Raw genomic sequence first — 6,617 nt, 5'->3', positions numbered from 1 at the left:
CTCACTTTCTGTACAGTGGTTCCTAATTTATGTCAACATGCAGAGTTATTAGGACAAAAGCTGTAACCAATACTGAATGTTTTAGGAAAACAAATAACCTTTCACCTTCACTTATGTGCTGTTTGTGGTTGTCTGCTACACTGTTCTCAATGTGTATCAGTTTACTGTACATATCCTGACTCGGGGACGAAAATATGATTTTGATCAGCAGTAACTAAAAGTAGCTCATGAATGTTGACTGCATTCTTATCAATGTCAAGCAGTCCTGACTGTTTAAAAGATGCTTTTTGTTTACATGAACACATTCAAGTTTTCTACCAGAAAGTCTGAGAAGAACAGTTATAACTTTTTAATTTCCCATACATGCACGCTATTGGTAGGAAAGGTCAGTTAGTCATAAAGTTTAATAAAAAAGCTTGTTATAAAATGCTTCAGAATCTTCTGATTAAAGGTGGTGTAACAGAACTGAAAACTATTTTTTCCCCAAACTAAGGACTTTTTTAATGTTCTGGTTAGCAAACTATCAATTTCTACAGTACCCAGTCAGTAAGAATAGATGATCTAGTGCTAAGTGAAAGTCAACACCAAGTTAGTCTTGGTAGCTTCCTTAAATGTCACTTTTTATTCAGATCCATTGATTTTATAACAAGCTATTGTATTACATATGCATATAGTTTGCTGCCTCGTTAATTTTGTGTATGCATTTACATATCCTGTATATTAATGTCATGAAGTCTGCTATAGCAGAAACACAAATCATTGTTCACTGGTCAACGGCAGCCCTATCAAATACAAGCAGCAGGTTGCATCCATTCAAATACAGTTATTAGGAGCTAGAGAGAGAATTAGCATTCTGAATGACTCCATTGCTAGGCCCAGAACAAACCCTTAGGTGTCATCTGAACACAGGAGCAAGTTCTTACAGGTCCAGCTTTCATAACTCACTTTCACAATGTAGTGAATGAAGAAAGGGGAAGAAAGTACACTTAAGAAAGGGAAGAAAAAGGAAAAGAAACCCTTGAAATAGCTTGACAGAAGTGTTTGATAGTGTCACATTGTTGTCCTGCACTGACTTCAACTGCTGCTTCTAGGAAACCTGTCTGCTGGCCAACGTTCATGCCAAAACCTTAAACAGAAATAAATCTCCAGTTGTTTCTAACGTGTTCAACTTCATCACTGTTCATAGCATTGGTGGCCCTAATGGAGATGAGCCACTGAGTGCCATTGGTGTTCTTTACATCTAGTCACATGACCATTAAGGAAGGTCCTGTCCACATGGTGTTTAAAATTGCAACACCTGCTAGTTTCATTTATCTCAGGCCCTTCAGTGTTTCTAAAATGAGGGGGACTGAATCAGTGTTAGAACTAGTGGAACATTTTCAGAAATGTTTCTTAAGTATAGGCAGGATTCAGCCGCTATTTTGCATGCATCATTTATAACAGCACTCCTCCACATTCTATGAAATCCCACTCTTAAACTATCATTCGTTCGCAGAATTCAGTTCTTATTTTCTTTATCATGTTGATGGCTAAAATCAGTGTGTATTTTTTAAGCATTTCTTTTGATTTTTATCAATTTAGATTTTTAATATTGCACAAAATTAGAGGTGTTGGGGGGGGCAGACAATGTAGTCTGCTACATTATGACAGCATGGCTATTTATAAAATCACTAGGAGTGCACCAATAACGAGTTTTTTGGCAAGGGCAGATGCAGGCTGTCCACTGTGGGCTTGGGGCTCTCTGCCCTGATGCCTTTGCCCTGGGAGCCACGTGCTGGCCGCGTGTCCTGTGCCTATCCAGTGGTGGGAGGCACAATTCACCACCACCACTGCTGCTGGATAGGCAGAGGACACGTGGCCAGTGTGCAGCTTCTGGGACAAAGTACAGGGGAGAGCCCTGAGCCCACAGCAGGCATCCTGCCTGCCTCTGCCCTTGCCCCACACACACATCCCTGGGGGCACACAGGAGTGGGGAGCTGCCTCCCCATCTCCCACTCCTGTGCCCCCTGGATGAGCTGCCTGCTCCCTGCCCCAGCCCTGGGCCCCATTCACTACTTTGGCTGAGCAGCACCCCCATCCCCTGTCCCTCTCCCTCCCTCGCTGTGGGGACTTCGATCTGCTCCTCCCTCGTGCCCCTTCCTCCCCCCCCCCAACTTACCTGCAAGGTGCTATTTTCCACACTGAATTCCTGGCCATGTGCATGCTACGGCTGCGCACATGCATACGGTGTCCAGGGCCCTGGCCACAAGGCACATTATATTTATTGGTACATTATCAGCTATACTGGCCAAAAAAATGCCAATAGCTGATAATGTTAATTTTCTTTTTATCGGTGCCAATTCAATATGGCACCAATGTATTGATGTGCCTCTAAAAATTGCATGTTAATATATATAAAAGTAAATATCCATAAATCAGTAAAGCATGCCTGCTTTAAATCATTCTGTTCATTTATCAGGAAAGAGCCTGGCAGGCAGGGCCAGAAGAGGAGGGCAAGGGCTGCCCAGCCTGGGGAGGGAAGCAGCTCCCTGTTCCTGCAGCCCTTTAAGGGGCAAGCCCTGATGGCAGGCATTAGCAGAGCGTCAGCTTGGCCCCTTGGCAGCCACAGTCTTCTGCCCCTCCTAGCAGCAAGGGGGCAGCACTTGGGCACCTGAGGTACCCCTGCACACCTTGCACAGGAGTGGGGAGAGGCAGCATGCTCAGGGCAGGGTGCATGGGGGTGCTCTGGGGCCTAGCTGCTACACCCATGCTGCCTGGAGGAGTGGGAGGTCATGGTCATCGAAGCTGGGCCAGGCCGGGCTGACCCTCCACTGGTGCCCGCCAAGTGGGACTTGCCCTCTAAGCAACTGCAGGGCACTACTTTATGCCTGGGCTGGGCAGCTGCTGCCTCTCCCTGTGTTCCCAGAGCTCCTGCCTGGCCTAGTCCCTGCATGATCCAGGCAAGGACCAAATTCCTGCCATGCTCTGATCTCACAGGGGCTGACCTGCACTCGCTGAGAGTTTGGTGCCCCATCCCCAGCTGGGGCCTGGGCAGAGTGAGGGACCAATGGCACTGGGCTCCCGGCTGCCAACATCCCAGCCCCTCCAACCTGCCTCACAGCATAGCTCTATCAGCACAGCCCCTAACTCCTGCAGCAGCTGCCTGAGCCACTGCCAGAGGAGTAGTGCATGGGCAGTTCAGCTAGGGCTCCCCCTACCCCACCTACAGCAGGCACCTTGTATGTGTATGCATGCATGTATCTGTGCCGGATTTCTTTACCCCTGTTCCATGTTTTTGGGATTTTCTTAACTTCTCCTTTTCATAAATTTCAGTGATTACCAATAGAAATATTTTTCTGTCAGTCTGTGGGTGACGGAGCTGTTTATCGATTAAAATCGAATCCTGCCTGCCTAACTATCATCTCATGTCAAATGTTACTTGTGTGCAGTTACTGGAGTTGCTGTATATGCAGAGGCAAACAGAGGCTGGAAATCATGGGGTGTGGGGGTTCCCAACATGTTTCTTGGATACATTGAAGACTTATAAAAAGTGAAAGTCTTCCTTAGCAATATTCTGATAAATATGTTACACTCTCATCAATTCTGGAGATAATTGTGTTTCTTTACTGACAAATTTGTGGTAGTGACTAGCGTCTTTTGAACATGCCCTTCTGTAGTTGCAAACTGTTCTTTATTACTTTTATAACATACTTCAGTGAACTGTTTCAACTGTGGCTTCTAAATCATTCTGTTCAATGCTATATCAAATTAAGAGGTCAAACTTGGGTACTGTGAAGGTGTAAGAAAGTGTTTTGGTATAGCATGCTTGTTTTTTGATTTGAAAACTGTTAGAATCCAGTCAGGATTTTGTCTTAATCTAAATCATGAACCACGTTGAACAGGAGTTCAGGCTGCATGAGGAAACAAGCTAGTGTCCATAGGTACCTGTTAAAGCTTGGAAGTTCAAAAATGGATGTTTTATGAATGAGATCCTAAGTTCACATATGGGCATCTAAATACTGGTCTAAACTGGTCTGATTTTTCAAGTATGTGGACACCCTATTACGTCACGTGAACTTTAGTGGCTCAGAGAATCTGGTAATGTATTTAGTTGTTTAAATAAGAATTTAAAACCTGTCTGTGCTCATGGAAGGTCTGGTGGGCACTTGAGGCTTCAATGCCTGAGGTGAATCCCCCTCTCTAACTTACCCACCATGACTTGATGATTTTAGGATTGGAGTGGGAGGTTCCTCAGGAGGCGACACGCCCCTCTCCCTCTAGCTAGCTAGGTGTGATAGTGAGTGGCATGGGGCTTCGCCTCCCCTACACGCCATCCACTCACCAACTGAAATGCTGCTGCAGCATAGGCCCAGAATGAGTGCAGCCAAACACATGATACCCCTTCCGGTCACAGGGCAGCTCTCCCCCTTCCTTGGGTCAGCGTCTGGTGTGACCGGCATGTGCTGGTCTGCAGGTCATCCATTTAACAGAAAATAAATCAGGGCTGCCAGCCTTCCTCGCTGGATTTTCCTCAAGCAGTTTCAGGTCAAACTCCCCCGTGAAGACCCTGGCTTTGCTCATAATAGCTCCGCAAGCTAAAAGAAAATGGGACTCAAAACTCCCTCGTGTTCCACACAGCAACACTCGGGGTCGGGGACTCATGCATCTGATGTCCAGTGGCGGATCCTCTTGGATGGCGGGTCCCACAAATTGCCCACAGGGGCTGGGTTGTTGGTCCTCCAATGGCAAGATGACCCTTGCTCTCCCTTGTGGCCAGCTGTGCCAACCTCTCCAGCGTCGTGCTGGCTTGCACAGGTGGCCTGGATGCCATGTCTGCCAGTGCCAGGGTCTTTCCCTGCATGCCTGCCTCTGCTGGCTCCCTCCAGCATGGCAGGGGCGCTCCCCCGAGCTGGGATCACTCCTGTGGCTGAGCTGCCAGTGCTTTTTTATGACATCAGCAGAAGTGCATCCTCTCACACGCAGGGAGAGTGTACTTTTAAAACGGGCAGGAGATGCCGCTCATGTCTCAGCGTTCCTGCCCTGGGCTGCTGTAAGGGAGGTAAGTGCGTTCTCAGCCTGGGCTGGGCTAAGATCACCCTTTGCCCGGGGTTTGTCAGGGTGGGGAGCCCCTTGCTCCCTGGAGTTCTGGGAGCTGAGTCACCCGGCACGGCAACACTATCTTTGAAAACAGCCCCCATTCCCCCTTGCTCCCCCCTGAAAATCTCGGCATTAATTTTTTTTCACCCTTGTACACTTTTTGATTTTGGGGTATGAGCAAACATATTTTGCAGCTGATTTAAAGACGAGGGAAACACACAGCATCTATTACAATTTGTTTCATGTGTATCAAGCTTATAGTGATACAAGTGAGCTTATTCACTTCAATTTGGACCCTGAATGAATCAAGGTTAAAAATTTGCAGCAGTTTTGGTATTTTTGTATCACTGCAAAGTTATGCAGCTGTAACAGTTGCTTCTTAACACCTTGTACTGATATCCTTTGATAATGATACAGTTTATTCTGTGTATACTTTTTATTGGGGCTGTCCAACTTCTAAGCAGCCAGAGCTACATGAGCTACATTAGTATGGGCTCCCAGATCCTCCCAGCACCATTGTACCACACACATGGGCAACCATGGTAGGCATGCGAGGCAGCTCGCATTTCAGCTCCCTTGTTGCACCGAGGCCACTGCACTGCGCAGGCTTGCCTAGCACTGTGGGCTGCACTGCGCTGGACTCTGGGGTGGGAGCAGGAAGCAAAAGTTGAGGGAGGGAGCAGGAGCCTAGATATCCCAACTGCAGCAGAAGCCAAAGCAATACAGGGAGTGAGGCCAGGTAGGAGCCCAGGGGCTGCCACACTAACTCCTCAGGGGCTACATGTAGCCCATGGGCAGCCAGTTGGCCAGCTCGGCCATTTATCATCAACATTTTGGCTGTTTAATCCCTAACAATTCACATGCTGTTTTACATTTTAATCATTTTGCCATTATCACTGAATGGCAGTCTGGTTCCACAAGGCAGCAACTGTCAAATATTAGCTAGGATTTAGTTGTTTACTTAAGTTCTTTACATAAGGACTTGCTTAATCCAAGCCATGCTGCTCAACTTCTCTGAAACATGCATTCAATTTCAAGAGAAAATATCTTAAATGTGCTTTTTATAAAGTGTGAACAGTTATAAACAGTAGTCTCCAAATGGACTAATATGTTGACACTTTAAAGAAATGGAGAGGATTATCATTCATGATTAATACACATGGCATGGCTGTAAAGACTTCCACCAAAATATCTTTCCCAGAAATACTGTAAAATTACTTTATTTTTTTATTATTAAAATATATAATCCCAAAGGATTGCCATATAAATAAGCTGTTACAAATACAGAATTCTGAAAAAGATGCTGTAGCTGAAGCAGATTATTGTCTTGAAGCAGAAACTGCTAAATGAGTTTCTGAGGTTTGTTTTATACAGGATATCACATTGATAGGGACCTATCTAATTCATGGAAGCTGCCTCCATATTTTGCGATCCCAGTGCAGCATCTGGCTCCATTTTCATGGATACTGCCATTTTCATGGCCATCTGTCAGTCTCTGGGGAGGGGTGCAAATTCTGGGGTCCTTGGCCAATCAGGAGGGG

General features: G+C 46.2%; 1 protein-coding gene across 3 annotated transcripts in view; it reads left to right on the top strand.

Annotated features, from left to right (window-relative positions):
* The window catches only part of LYRM4 (LYR motif containing 4), a 132,671-nt gene that overhangs the window by 92,030 nt on the left and 34,024 nt on the right, over positions 1-6,617 (top strand). The gene's annotated exons all lie outside the window — the stretch shown is intronic.

This window comes from Alligator sinensis, unplaced genomic scaffold (genome assembly GCF_000455745.1).
Source record: "Alligator sinensis unplaced genomic scaffold, ASM45574v1 scaffold220_1, whole genome shotgun sequence".
Taxonomy (NCBI): Eukaryota; Metazoa; Chordata; order Crocodylia; family Alligatoridae; genus Alligator; species Alligator sinensis.
The sequence above is the reverse complement of the archived record's forward strand: the minus strand, read 5'-3'. Positions and strand labels throughout refer to the sequence as shown.